General features: G+C 39.6%; 1 protein-coding gene across 11 annotated transcripts in view; it reads left to right on the top strand.

Moving 5' to 3' along the window:
- LOC109916863 (myelin basic protein) overlaps positions 1–15,530 on the top strand; it is a 156,812-nt gene that overhangs the window by 11,052 nt on the left and 130,230 nt on the right. For 5 of the 11 annotated variants that reach the window (XM_048596022.1, XM_048596021.1, XM_048596020.1 and 2 more), the window contains one exon: positions 827–929. The exons of the other annotated variants lie outside the window; for them this stretch is intronic. The gene's annotated coding sequence lies outside the window, so the exon portion shown is untranslated. The remainder of the gene's footprint in view (positions 1–826; positions 930–15,530) is intronic. 11 annotated transcript variants of the gene reach the window in all.

Genomic DNA, 15,530 nt, shown 5'->3' with positions numbered 1-15,530 from the left:
AAAATCTTTGGTAAAAAGTAGGAAATAAAGAAATAAGTTAAAAGTTCAACATTACAGTTCTTCTCAGTAAAATGTAGTAAATAAGGAATAAAGTTTAAACCTCCAAATTACAGTCCTTTAGCCATGAGCCTGCAGTCGCTCCTCGCTGGGCTTTCGCCATGACAGCTAGATCTCTCAATCCTTGCACCCCCATGCCGCTGTGTCACTGCCAACTGCCATCCGGGCTCACCAGCCACCGCGCCACAGGCTGCCAGAGTCCCACCTTGGTGCCGCTCTGAGCCAAAGTGTTTTCATTTTCAATTTTCCATAATTTAATTTGAGAGAATGTGATGCCACATTTGTACCTGTTTGTTTGGCAGCAACTAAGACTTATCATGTTTCAAAATTCACTTTTAGTGGAATGAATTATCTCAATTTTCTTTGAGTTTGGAGCGTAATTGTCTCTCTCGGTACACTGTTTTGAGTGTTTCAGTACTAAATTTCTCAGCAGGATGCCAGTATAGCACAGCTTGGAGAGGAGTAGAGCAACTCTGTCAGCAGCCCCTTGATGTGCATATGTGAACCCTGGGAGTTGCTAACTGATTTACTGTCTAATACAGAGAGTGCTGATAGCCTCACCACTGTTCTCGTGTGTTATTTTGTGTATTACAAAATATAATGTCTTGTAAATGGCTGCAGCTACTGTCTTTTGTTTATATTGTGATTGCTTATAGCTGTATCTTTATTTATTTAGCCTTTACTGCAGTATTCAATTTACCATATATGGCTGTGTATTTATTTATCCCTCTACAGTGAGTGAGTAAATCTTTGTACTTCTTTCTTCTAGAAAACCAATTTTACTTCAGTTTCTGACCAGCTCTTTTTCCAACTTGCTGCTCTAACAATGTGCATCTCACTCTTCTTTGGAACAGCATAATCTTGAATTCACTGTGAGTAAGCTATGAAGATCTGCTAATAGATCCCCATTCAATCTATCCATTCTGTTATGCATTGTCTTGTCCATTGCTTTATCTAAATGTTTGCTTCTGTTACTGTTTGAGCATTTGTATAATTGTGAAATCAACTTAATAACTGTTGAAATATAGTCCACATATAACAGCAAAAGAGTTATGTGCACAGGTTACTGTGAGTGAAGGAAAACTGAAAGAACTGTGGATGCTGTAAATCAGGAACAAAACCAAAGTTGCTGGAAAAGCTCAGCAGGTCTGGCAGCATCTGTGAAGGATAAAACACAGTCCATGTTTCGAGTCCAGTGATCCTTCCTCAGAACAGTTCTGAGGAAGGGTCACTGGACCAGAAATGTTAACTCTGTTTTTTTCCTTCACAGATGCTGCCAGACCTGCTGAGCTTTTCCAGTAGCTTGTTTTTGTTCGTGTATTGTGAGTGAAGCTTGCTTGAGAACAGAGCAAACAAAGCACTGTTGTGTTAATTTCCAGTCATTGACATTAACACACAGTAACAGTGACATTGCTGGATGTTAATTGTCTTTTGAGGATCTATAAATAAAGAACAGCTACAACTCTGGGTTGTGGTATGAGGACTGAGACCCAAAGAAGTCAACAAATGCTCTCCACTCAGAAAATCTGGTTTGGTTTTTGTCTTGCCAGCCGGCTTGGATTCTGTTCATATCCTGAATCATTGATTTATAGTCAGCAAGATACATAAACTAATTGAAGGAAAAAGGAGGAACAAACAAATTATTTGGTTGACAACCTTTTGTTGCCATCTTGGGTTTCCCACCAAACTGAGCATAGGTTGCAATGGTTGCAAGTTAACAATTGATATTACACACACACCAGTGTTAGCTCATGGTAAATATTGCCAAAAGGATTTTATCTGGGGCCTTTGTGAACATCCTGAGCGTTCATTTTCTGCATGGTCATGGCTGAGCCTACTCATGGATTACAGTAGTTTTCAATGTACACTTGTGGGTAAAATTTGATTATTGCAATGCATAATTAGTTTTTCCATTGCCAATGGGTGTGGGACTTTGCTAAATCTCTTCTCTCTATGAAATTAGTATCTTTTAAAATGAAATGTCAAGGTAATATAAAACATGAGCTGTATTGAGAAGGTGGTGGTGAGCTGACTTTTTGAACCACTGCAGTTCATGTGATGAAAATTCTCCTATAGTTCTGTTAGAGAGGAGTTTTGTAACTTTGATCCAGAGACAGTGAAGAAGAAACTGCCAAATTGTATTATACAAATTCTAGTGTGTGTGACTTGCAGATTTGTGTTGTTCCTACCCACTTCCTATCACTGTGTAAAGTGGTAGAGTTTACAAGTCTTGTTGATGTTGCTGAAGAAGCTTTGCACGTTACTTAAGTGGATCGTACTGATGCTATGAGCTATGCACACAGTCCAGTGTTGGGTGGATTACTGATTTTTACTCTTGCTTCTCTAATATAGAACACCGTATTTATCTGTTTTAAAAAGATGATCAAAGGATGGTTCTCCCTCTGGGCTAGGCTGCCACACCAGGAATATAACCCAAAATTATCTTTCTAATGTTCGCTTCTGTTGAAATTCAATTGAAACTGAACTTAAACACACTAAATTCATTGTATACATCAAGATGGTAAAGTTACATAAGATAGAGACACACAAGGACTGTTCAGTCTGTGCTGAAGTTTATGCTCCATTCAAACCATATTTCTTTGCTCTTTGGAATCAATCTCTAGTCACTTCTACTTCAGATTCCTCTCAAATGCATCTTTACTATTTGCTTCAACCGTATCTTGCAACTTATCCCCTTCTAGTTTGCAGTACAGTTGAAATACTACTCTCCAGAATGTTCTCAAAGGTCATAAAACTCAAAGCAATGGGCCTGGTGCAGGAAAGTGGGCCTAGTGTAGGTTGTATATTTTTGGTGATACAGACTTTTCTGTACTGTATGTTTCTATGACAGGAGATGGCCTTGTCAGTGTTACTCCTATTCCATGAATGAATACATAAAGTTTACTGAATTATTAATCTAGAACACTGTATACAATGGAAACTACTGTACTGTCCTTTTGTAAAGACACGTGTTTTTAAGAGGAGCAACATGCTTGTACCAACAGTGTGTCTGTTGTGACCCTGTCTCTGTGATCTGTTATCTATGGTCAAATGACAGATCCTAAGGAGACTAATGCATGTGGAAAAACCCATCTGCTCTCCTGTTGAGCATTATGATTTTAAGTGGAGGAGGTGGCAATCACATGGAATGAAATCTGAAATAAAAGCACTAAGCAGCGTGGTCTCATTTTATCTGGTGAAGGTTGAATATCCAGATTTGAATTGGTGAATTCAACTCGCCCTCATTATCTTTCAGATCTTGATCTATGTCTATCACTTCTTTTCATTTTCATAAAATTGTTTTGAGTGTTGAATGCAATTAATTTTTAAGACTTCTGATGGTCCTTTTATAAAGCTGCAGACTTTGCAACAGAATTCTGACTGACTTTTTGCAAAGTCATAGTGATAAATTCAAAATTTCCTATTTCCACCTTTCTTTAAATTTCATATTCCATAGCTTTGTAAACAGTTTTGATATCTACACATGAACAACTTTTCGTATTTTCTGCTGAAGTTATTAACTAAGATGACTCGAATTATACCTGAGCATTATAATTCACAATTGTACATTCCTTAACTGCAGTACGGTACTAAATGTTCTATTATTTTGTAATGGTTTCAGGAACACAAGATCATGAACAAGGTGTTGCAATTGATTAGCAAAATATCGATCTTACTTGCCAAATTGATTTTTTTTAAAATTTCTCTTGCAAAATATTTTCACCTAACAATTATTTTTGTTTGTGGATGAAACTTATTTTTTTTTTAATGCAAGGAAAGAAAAAAGTTTGCATCTTCTTGGTAGCTTTTAACATCCTTTTGTTCCTTTATCAGCCTTTCACTTATAACTGATCTTGAATCTATGACTTTGTAGTGACAGCCACGACTCTCAAGATTTTATGTTACAGTTTCTCTCTACAGCCAGAGATTAAGACCTACGTGGATGGTCAGCTCAGTGAGAGGTGCTGTGCTGCACTGTCAAGGTGATATTTGTTGGATGAGCTGTTAAAGCAAGGCTCTGTCTACCACTCTGTGCTATGTGCCCATGATGGAGAGGAACTGATTGACCAGCAGCGGGTGGGTGGGGCAGTGAATAGTAAATCATTAGGAGGTTGCCTTAGTCATATTTGACCTGTTACCCTGTAATTTCATTGTGTCCAAAGTCAATATTGAGGACTCCTGGACCATCTCCTTTCTAGTTGTACTGTCCCAGACAGCACAGTGCCACCCCCTCTGTCAGGTGTCTCCTGCTGGACATGCCTGAGGAAGGTGATGGTGGTGTCTAAGACATTGTCTGTCTATCTGTTTGTCTGTGAGCTATGATTCAATGAGCAGAATTATGTCCAGCTGTTGCTTGACTAGTCAGTGGGACACCTTTCCTGATTTTGCAGCAAACTCCCAGGTGTTAGTGAGGAGGACATTACAGGGTCAATCTGTGAAGAAAGGACTGGATTGGTTAGGACTATATTTAGAAGAATAAGGGGGAATGTCAGAAACCTATACATCTTGTGGCTAGAAGTAACTTAATTATATGATCCAGACTTTGCTGCATTTTTTGACAACAAGAAGATCATGCTTTAAATGGTGAATCATATTTTGTTTTATTTTTGGAAAAGATTGTTAACTGTGGCTCAGTTGGTATCCTGTCAGCATTTTAAGCCCAAAGGTTACGGTTCAAGTCTCGCTGTAGAAAGCTGAACATATAGATTCAGGCTAAGACCCAATGCAGTTCTGGGGCTCCTATCTTGTTAAGTAGCCTAAGATATATTATTAAGTGCCTTCTGGAAATCCAAATAAACTTCATCCACTGCTTCCCCTGTATCTGTCCCCTTTATCTATCTTTATAACCTCCTCAATGAATTTTCATAAATTTGTGCGGCATGTTTTCCCCTTCATGAAGACACGATGAATCTGCTTGATCATATTATGGATTTTTGTTTATAATAGTCTCTAATGTTTTTCCCAATAACAAATATTAAGCTGAATGTCCGAAAGTTACTTTTTAGCCTCCTCCCCATTTTGAAAATGGTATTACATTGGCAGTTTTCCGATTCTCTATGCTTTGCTTTGTTTTCCAGAATTTAGGAAGATTATGACCAGGCCATCCACTATCTCTGTAGCTACGTCCTTTCATATCCTCGGACATTTGCCATGTGGTCCAGGAGACCTATCGGCCTTTGGCTCCATGAGTTTCCCTATCACTCTTTCTCTAGTGATTGTTATTGTATTCATTTCCTCTTTCAACCAACCACCTCCCCTCCCCCGCCACTTCCTTACATCCTTTGTTTGAGTGCATATGGAATTATATTATGCATTATAAAAACAAATTGATTGTTCCACTCCTTTGCCATTTCCTGATTCCCCATTATTAATTCCCCATTATTATTTCCCCAGTTGCTTTCTCCAAAGGGCCTACGTTCACATAGACCTCTATAATCCCTTTATATGTGTGTGTAAAAACAAAAAGAAACTCTTTTTGTCAGTCTTTATTACTTCCAAGTTTACTTTAAAGTTTATTTTCCCTATTTTTTTTTTCAGTTAGCATTTGTTTTTTAAAACTTTCCCAACTCCTTGGCTTACCACTAATTTTTTGCCACAATGTATGATTTTTCTTTCGATTTGATGCTATCCTCATCTTCATCTGTTACCCATTGTTGGTTTATTCCCTTTTTAGATCTCTTATTTGTCCTGAGAATATATATTTGTGAGCTGTGGACTATTTCTTCAATGTTATCCACAGTTCATCAACCATTTTTGCTGCTAAACATATTTCCCAGTTTGCTCCAGCTAGTGCTGTCCTCATTTCTTTGTAATTACCCTTATTTAGCTTAAGTTTCCAACCCAAGATTCTACCTCGAATTGAATGCTAAATCCAACCGTATCATGGTTACAGTTTTCTAGGGAATTTATAAATCATTTTTTAAACCTCCCTCATTACACATCACCAGATCCAAAATAATCTGCTCTCTGGTTGGATCCATAACATATTGTTCAAGGAAACTGTCCTGAGTACACTTCTTGAATTTTATTTCTGGTGGCTACCTCTGCCAATCTGACTTTCATAACCTATGATTAAAGTCTTGCCTCTTTTACATGCCCTCATTGTCTTCTAATTTATTTCTGTCCTACCGTATTCAGCACTTCAACAAAGTACTTAGTTGTCTGAAAAATGCTGCCTCGACGAACATCTACCGCATCCCAAAACCAGTCCAGCTCGTCCCTGCCTCCCTAACCTGTTCTTCCTCCCACCTATCCCCTCCTCCCACCTCAAGCCGCACCTCCATCTCCTACCGACCAACCTCATCCCGCCCCCTTGACCTGTCCGTCCTCCCTGGACTGACCTATCCCCTTTCTAACTCCCTACCTACACTCACCTTTACTGGCTCCATCCCCGCCTCTTCGACCTGTTTGTTTCCTCTCCACCTATCCTCTCCTCTATCCATCTTCTATCCGCCTCCCACTCTCTCCCTATTTATTTCAGAACCCCCTTCCCCTCCCCCTTTTCTGATGAAGGGTCTAGGCCCGAAACGTCAGCCTCTCTGCTCCTATGATGCTGCTTGGCCTGCTGTGTTCATCCAGCCCTGCACCTTGTTGTCTCGGATTCTCCAGCATCTGCAGTTCCTACTATCTCTGATTCATCTTTCATTTGTCACCCAGTTAAATAAATCCTGGTTCTAATCTTTTCAATCTCTCTCTTGCTGTCACTCGTTGTGATGATTTGAGATCTTTGTTAACTGCTTCAGGACGTCTGTGTTTTCTGTAAAGAGCTCTGTAACATGGCATAACAAACTGAAGCACCTGTCATTTAGCACATCTCAAATTCATTTTAACTATCTAATAGCATAAATTTCTAAGAACAAAGATGAGTAGACTGATTTAAGCTATAGTTGGAACATAATGTAGTTGTCACTTTTGGCAATCTGCAAATTGGCTACACACCTTAAGGGCATAAGCTTTTGAGTCAGGGTGGGCTACTTTTCTTGTGGCTTTCTGGCTGAGAATCTCTTTCTTCATGATAATAGTTGCATTTTAAATTTAAAAATTACAGTACTCATCAAAATGAAAAGAACGTTAATTATAAATAAAAACAGACATGCATCAAGTGATCATGGTTATAATCTGAGGTAAGTTACTCAATACTGAGAGAGAAATCTAACAGCTACAGCTTTCACTCCTAGAACTGATTTCCAGTCTACCCTCCAGTATTGGACATCATTTTCTACAGAGATTAAGTCTGATTCAGTCTGCTCACTAAACCTCACTGACAAAAGATCGCTTGTATTTCTGTGCCAGATATCTGCATAATTTGCTAACAGTTTTTATCATTTACCTCAAAGGCAGCCTGTTAATTTAGAACTATACATTTTAGCCTGTTAATTTAGAACTATACGTTTTAGCTACATTCAGTAGATTTAGCATTAAGAGATTTGTTAATGACACACTGTACCCTGACCCAACTGCTATCCTGTGATGACTCGCTGTGAGATGTGGACTCTGCTCCTCATCCACACACCGTTGTCAGTGTATTGAAATGGCATTTATTGCACACTGCTCATTTTGTATTTTGTACCACACGCTCGCTGCATCTGGATCCATAGCTCTGTGCCTATAAACTTCACGTGACGCCAATTTATCACCTGATTTCAGTGTGAGCATATTTAGAAGCAAACTAAATCTAAAAATAAGTGGCATCTGGTGCAGTGCAACAGTCTTGAAGCACAAAAGCTATGTAGCTACATCCCGACATTGATCAGTTATTTATTCGCTCTCATTATCACGTGATTTAAGGTTTTATTTAAAAAACATGTTGCTATCTCCTTGATGGTTTGGTGGCTTATAAATAAGAACATGCACTTCATTTTATCACAATGCAAGGCTGTCTAAGGCACTGAATTATCCAAGATTACAATGGTGACGCTTATAAAAGTGCTTCATTTAAAAATTTGAGACAGCTGATTGTCATGAAGTGTGCTAGATAAATACAAGTCCTTTTTTTCCAACTAAAAACAAATTGAAATGCAGGATACTTATGATGAGGAAAGCAACATTCAGTTTGAGATGAGGCACTTGCCTTTTGTCATTTCTATTTCTGTTCTTCAAGGTGCTGTTATTTAGAAAATACATGATCTTCTTGATTCCAGTGCAACAGAGATTTGTATCACTTAAAACCCAGATGATTTTAGCTTTGGCCCTTTCATGAAATCAGGAGGAAATCAGCACTTAATATAACACCAAGTTTAAAAAAAAAACTTCTCAAATTGAAGAAGGGGAATTGAAACTTAAAACAAAAGGAAAAACTACTCTTAATGTAGTCCTGATGAATGGTCCTGACCTGAAAAGATCAGCCGCCCTCTTAAATTGAGGATTTAGGGTTAAAAATTCTTGAGGCACGACAGGAGGTTCCAACACACAACATCCCAAATTCATCCCAGTAAAACAGCTTTTTTTTTTGACCAGCTTCAGTATGTATGTAATCTATCGAAGTGCAAAGCCAGTTCCTCTTTTCTGGAGGCAAATAAACAGGATTTTTCTTCACAGAGTGATGTTTTTTTTTTATTTTTTATTTTTGCTGGAGTTACTCCATTAGGAATCTTGTCCAGACCAGTAGGCCGGCCTGGATAATTGGAAAACCTGCAGAGCTTTCCAGTGTCCAAGCCAATATTCCACCATTAATGAACATCGCCAACTCAAAACAATTTGAGCAGTTTGTTCTTGAGCTCCGAATCACTTCTGTGCACAAGTTGCTTGCCAGATGTTTAAAGTACAACTGTTTACACTGCTTTGGAAAACTCATTTATTCAACAGCATTTGGGGCACCCTAAAATGCTTTGGAGGCAACAAAGTAAATGTTATAATGGTGAAATATGGCAATTAATTTGTACACAGCAAGATCCCAGGACAGCTATGGGATCATGTGGAGGTAATCTGTTTGCTTGAGGGATAACATTGGCACAATATGTGCATGCAATTGGTCATCCTGCTGCTCTTCAGAATAATGCAATGGAATCTTTCTTCTTACACACCTGAAAGGGACAGAGGTTGCCTCTGAACAATGGAAGGAATTATATAGTTTCTTATCATGGATTGAACATGGTGAGGGAACCAACAAGAGGCAAGAATCTACTTGGCCTTGTCCTCCCCAGTCTACCTGTTGCAGATGCATCCATCCAAGAAAGTATTGACAGAAGTAACCATCACTCAGTTCTTGTGGAGACATTGAAGATGCCCTCCATTGTGTTCTGAGGCCCTACCGCTCTGCTAAATGGGACAGACTTCAAGCAGATTACGTGAGTGTTCAAATCGTGGCAAACATCAACTGGGAAAGCGTGAGATTATGCAGTTTGAAGAATAGAAGAGCTTGAAACTACACAACATCATATTTGAAGCTCTTCTATTCTTCAAAGTGCATAACATCAGGAAAAAATAGAAGAGCTGAGAGGCCTCTTGTGGAGCAATGGTAGTGTCCCTGCCCCTGGACTGAGAGGCCCAGGTTCAAGTCCCACCTGTCCCAGAAGTGTTTAATAACCCCTCTGAACAAATTAATTAGGAAAAATAGGTTAACTTTAAAAAAGCTGAATATTTTTAAATGGAGGTAGAGACTGCAAAAAAAAATCTGCAGTGTAGAGCGGTTGATGTCCTTGTCCATGAATCACAAAAAGCTAACCACCAGGTTCACTGGGTAATAGAAGGCAAATTGAATGTTGGTCTTTATTTGAGGTATAAAAGTAGGGAGGTCTTAGTAAAACTGTATAGGTCACTAGGTAGACCATTCCTTCAATACTATAAACAGTTTTGGTCCCCTCCAAAGGAGAATGAATTGGCATTGGAGGCTATCCGGGGGAGACTGACTCAGCTGATCATGACTTTGGAGGTAGTGTTGTAAGAGGACAGGTTGAGCAGATTGGATCTGTACCCATTGGAGTTTGGAAGATGCGACTGAATGTACAAAATTCTTAAGGGACCTGACAGGGTAGATGCAGGAGGACCTTGTGGAAGATGCGGAACCAGAGGGTATAATCTCAGTAAGGGTCATCTGTTTAATACTGAGATGATGAGGGATTTCTTCACAGTGGGTAATGACTCTGTGGCATTCTTTACCACCGAGGGCTATTCAGTCTGTGTCATTAAGTATGCTGAAGACTGAGACAGGTTTTTCATGAGTAAGGGAATCGGGGTTATGGGTGACGAGGCAGGAAAGTGGAGTTGAGGATTGGCAGATTAACCACGATTTCATTGAATGGCAGAGTGGCCTCAATGGACTGAAAGGCCTTCATCTGTAACAAAAGTTGCTCAATAATGTTCTGGACACAAAAAAAAGTGACAATGTGTTATAATCCAAGCTGATTGGAATCTGAGACAACAAGGTGCAGGGCTGGATGAACACAGCAGGCCAAGCAGCATCATAGGAGCAGAGAGGCTGACGTTTCAGGGTCTCGGATTCTCCAGCATCTGCAGTTCCTACTATCTCTGATCGGAATCTGTCTTCTCCTGTAGTACAGAATGAAATCTGGCTTGAAAGATCTTTCTTACCTAATGCAGTGGCCTTTCACTGAAACACAATGACAAGCATGAAGTGCTGCAGATTTGGTTTGAGCAATAATACTGCATTTCTTGAGTGTAATTTTTTTAAAAAAGAAGATAGAACAAACCAAGCTATTTACACAAAATACAATTTGAAAGATTTTAAAACATATGGCAAAATAAAATCTTCTCTAATCCAAACACGATCACTTTAAGTACTTGAACATTGCAGAATTCCCTTCTCTATCAATCTTAACAGGTTTGACTTGATATTGTGAATTCCTAGAAGTATTGGAGAATTTGTTTGCTTTTTCCCTTGATTGTTCACACAATTGAGCTTAAACTTTCTAGCTTCAAATTATTCATTTCAAGTTATTAACTAAATACTTCTGGACTGCAATTTTCAAATTAAAAATCTTCCACTATTCCCTAATTGTTCTGACTAGCTCCTTCCTCCCAGGAGAAACTGTTCTTGCATCTGACTCCAACCAGATCGACTACAAACTGAAATGAAAGCTCTCTGATCAATGGGTTTTTCCTAAACAAAAATCACTTCTTTGTTTTTTCTAAAACAAAGGCAAACTAATCCCTTTCAATGTCTTTTTTTTATTCTCTCTCTGATTGTAAAACTCTTTCTCAATACAAATGAATTCCCATTATCACACCACAAGGTCCTCAGTCAGTTGTTCTGACGACATGCTGGTTTAAAATCATGGCTCCAGTAAGACCAACAGTTAATTATCAAACCTCTTAATGTAGGCAGGCCAAAACCCACATGCCACAAGTTCAAAATTCAAACTCTAAAACAAATTGTGTAAGTCTCCCACATTACAACACACAATCTAATCCTGCTAAATATCACACTGTCAAAGTGATGAAGTGACCTTTTGACAAAAGCGACAAAATAATCTGCTCACTGGCACTCCGTTTAGCTTTTGTCAGGGCCACTTGGCTCCTGACCTCTCTGTGACCTTGATCCAAATAGAGACATAAGTGCTGAATTCCAGAAATGAAGTGAGAATGACTGCCCTTAACATCAAGACTGCATTTGACAGAGTATAGCATCAAGGAGCACATGCAATACTGAAGTCTACAGGAATCTGGAGGTAAACCCTCCACTGGTTGGAGTCCTGCCAAACTGAAAAGAAGATGTTTGTGGTGATTGGAGGTTAATCATGTCTGCCCTTGGAAATTACAGGAGGATTTTTTCAGGGTGGTGTCCTAGGCATAGCTACCTGCAGCTACTTCATTAGTGATCTTCCATCCATCATAAGGTCAGAGATAAGGGTGTTAGCTGCTGATTGCAGAATGTCCAACACTATCCATGACATTTCAGATACTGAAGCAGTCCAGATGCATCAAGACCTGGGCAATATCCAGGCTTGGACTGATGAGGGCAAGTAACTTGGAACTTGTGTAGCACAAATGTTGTCACAGGAATGTAACCATCTCCCCTTGACATTCAATGGCATTTCCATCATTGAATCCCCCATTATTAACATCCTAGGGTTATCAAATGACCAGAAGCTGAACTGAACTAGCCATGCTAAGACACTGACTACAAAAGAAGATCAGAAACTAGGAATTCTAGGGAAGTAACTAGCCTCCTATCTCCCCGACTCCTGTCATAAGGCACAAGTCAGGAGTGTGATGGAATAATCACCGCTTGCCTGAATAAGTGCAGTTCCAACAGTGGAAAATTTCGACATGGCAAAGCAGGCCATTTGACTGGCATCCCATTCACCACCTTCAACATTCACTCCCTTTGCCATCAGTGCACTGGTAGCAGAGTGAACTATTTACAAGATGCACCGCAATGTTGCAGCAAGGCTTCTTCAACAGTATTCTCCAAACCCCTACCATTTAGAAAGGCAAAGGCAGCAGGTACATTGGAACATTATCATCCGTAAGTTCCTCTCCAAGCCACTCATCATCCTGGCTTGGAAGTATATTGCCATTCCTTCACTGTTGCTGGGTCAAAATCTTGGAACTCCCTGACAACACTGTGGGTGTCCTTGCACCCAAGAACCGCAGCAGTTGAAGAAGATAGCTCACTGTCACCTTAAGGGCAATTGGAGGTGGGCAACAAATAATGGCCTAGCCTGCAATGCCCATACCCCAGGAATGAATAACTGAAAAAAAACTGCATTGAGCTGTCCATTACTTGCAATGCCATATCTCCAGCTGCAGACAGCACCACCCTCTGTCAACTGCGCCCACCCCCGCCCCAGCTCAAATCCTGTCAGTATCAGAACTGAAGAATTTCTTTGTTCCCGTGTAGACCCAAGTTTCCCAGATGAGGTCAGTCATCTGTTCCATGCAGCTTTTTGCAAGTAAGCAAGAAAAATAGCATGCATTTGCTATTATCGCCCACTCTGCTGTGGCCAGTCAGTCACTTAATGCTACAAATGTGCAGTTGGCAGCTACTAGTGTTAAAACATAGACAGTTGCTACTTGCTGAAGTTAATAAACCACAGAGCAAGTTCATTATTATGACAAAACTCTTAGCGTCTGAAGCATTTGCGTTCCACAGTTTTCAAGCACATAACCAATTGTTAGACTCCACTAGGTCATCAGAAGCCTCATTTCTCCTTTAGTAACAGTGACTGGATTATTACTTTCATATCTATGATTGGTCATTTTGCCCAAACCCACCTGAAATGTACTGGCTGTGTGAAACTTCAAGTGTTCACTAAAATTTTCTTGTTGTCATCACAAATGTGAACTCTTCCATAAACCAACACAGCTGAGGGTAATGGCTTTATAAACTCTTTCCCTTTTACAAAGTGTTTTATGATGCTATGAAGGATAGCAATTGGCTGTAGCTTTCCTAATAGTTGAAAATGATTTACCAGCAAAAACAATTTTCATAAAATCATGTGGTCCTCCATCAGTGAACAAGTCGATATAAAATTTGAAATTGATTTTCAAAAATATTCCAATGTCATTCATTTAGTGTGCAGAACTCCGTTTCTTTAATTTTTATGAATTCATAGAGTGTGAAAACACACCCATTAGTGTCTGTGCATCTAAGGAAATGAGCGCAATGTAAGGATGTCCTTAGAACAGCACTGTTGAATCTCCGAGTTTCCACATGGATGTGAGGTTAAGAGTGAGACCTGACTAGAGCTAATTGAATCATTTGAAACATGTAAAAGGCTTTGGAAAACACAAGTGTGTTTATTTTTGTAACTCTTAAGTTCCACAATCTTTGCTGTTACAACGATTGTTCAAGTTTTAGGGCAGCACGGTGGCTCAGTGGTTACACTGCTGCCTCACAGTGCCAGAGTCCTGGGTTCAATTGCCCCTTGGACTACTGTGTGGAGCTTACATGTTATCCCAGTGTCTGCATGGTTACCTCCAGGTGCTCTGGTTTCCTCCCACAGTCCACAAATGTGCAGGTCAGGTGGATTAACTATGTTAAATTTCCCATCGTGAACAAGGATGTAGGTTATGTGGCTTAGTCATGGGAAATGCAGGGTTACAGAGATGGGGTAAGTCAGGGTGTGATGCTCTTTGGAGGGTCGGTGTGGACTCAATGGGCCGAATGACCAGCTTCCATATTGTAATGATTCTAAATCTTTTGAAGCCCAAAGCAACATAATCTGGATTTGAGTTTGTGATGTATGTCAGGTCCCTGCAGAAGTCCTGATATGTGCACAAGCACTGCTCTTGCCCAGGAAGGTTAAACTTCCAATGGACTGATTTTGTGTTGCCTGGAACCCTCTGCAAGTGTTTTCAATGCTGAGGTCAGTGTCAGAGACTTGGGTCAGATTCACAAGTCTTACCTTGATATTTGGGCAGGAAATGTTAAACTGATTCTTGCCTAATCTAAATGTGAGATTAGACAGCATTACTGAATTAAACACTTCAACTCATCCGACTCACCCTCTTACCACTCACCCAATCTGGCAGCCCACTGCTTTTCCACTAGCTTGCTAACATAAATTAGAGAGGACAAGTCATTAAAAAAAAACCTACTTGAATACAGCACCTTATGCCATAAAAAAGGTGTGGTGTCCTCCCCTTCTTTTGACTTTCATGTATTGGCTGGCTTACCCTGGAAGATCCATACTGGGCTGTTTTTGGCTTCATTTTGTATCAGTTGTTCTGGCTAAAAATGGGCAGGTCTGATGGGATACAGAAAACATCAGGTGCTGGTGGTGTGCCCGGCATTGCTCCTTACTGGAAAATCTAAGCGGAATATAACTAATGGAACACTGTTATGTTGTGTCTCACAGTCAGTATGCCTTTTCAGAGGCATGTTAATGATATCATCACTATACCCAAGCACATGACCCAAAGGTATGACTGTCTCAGACTCCATCTTCCCTTGGAGGGCAACTCAAGCATGTCTTGCTACTGGAAGCATGTCACAATTTAATATTAGGCTAGATATTTGGATGCCTGAGAAGTATAATGTTTGTAAATGATTAGTTGTAATTAGTGAATGGGTTGTCCAATCTCATGATGTCCATACCCAGGTTCTTGCCTAATGGGAGAAAATAAAAGCATTGGTTTGCCAGGACAAATACCTTACTGGAGACAAACTGTTAACAAAAACCAGAATTTTGACAAATTTACTAATACTTCAAATTATTGAAAGCTGTTATTGGAAAAACAAAAGGTGATTTTCTCATTGTATATCTGTATTGTGCATTGGTTTTTACCAACTTTTTTTTTAATGGTTAATAATGTAAAGATTAACTTGCTTTAATCAGCAACTCTATGTTCTATTTGATAATAGCCAGTATTCTGAGAATTTGATAAAGTGGCATTAGCTTATGTTTAAACCTAGCAATAAAATTATTACATGGGACTACAAATCAATATGATCTTGGAACCTGTCTAAGTGCAGTCAGTAAGTGAATGACTGGTGCAGAGATAGTAGGAACTGCAGATGCTGGAAAATCTGAGATAACAAGGTGCAGAGCTGGATGAACACAGCAGGC

This window comes from Rhincodon typus, chromosome 4, assembly GCF_021869965.1.
Source record: "Rhincodon typus isolate 14 chromosome 4, sRhiTyp1.1, whole genome shotgun sequence".
NCBI classification, from domain to species: Eukaryota; Metazoa; Chordata; class Chondrichthyes; order Orectolobiformes; family Rhincodontidae; genus Rhincodon; species Rhincodon typus.
The sequence above is the reverse complement of the archived record's forward strand: the minus strand, read 5'-3'. Positions and strand labels throughout refer to the sequence as shown.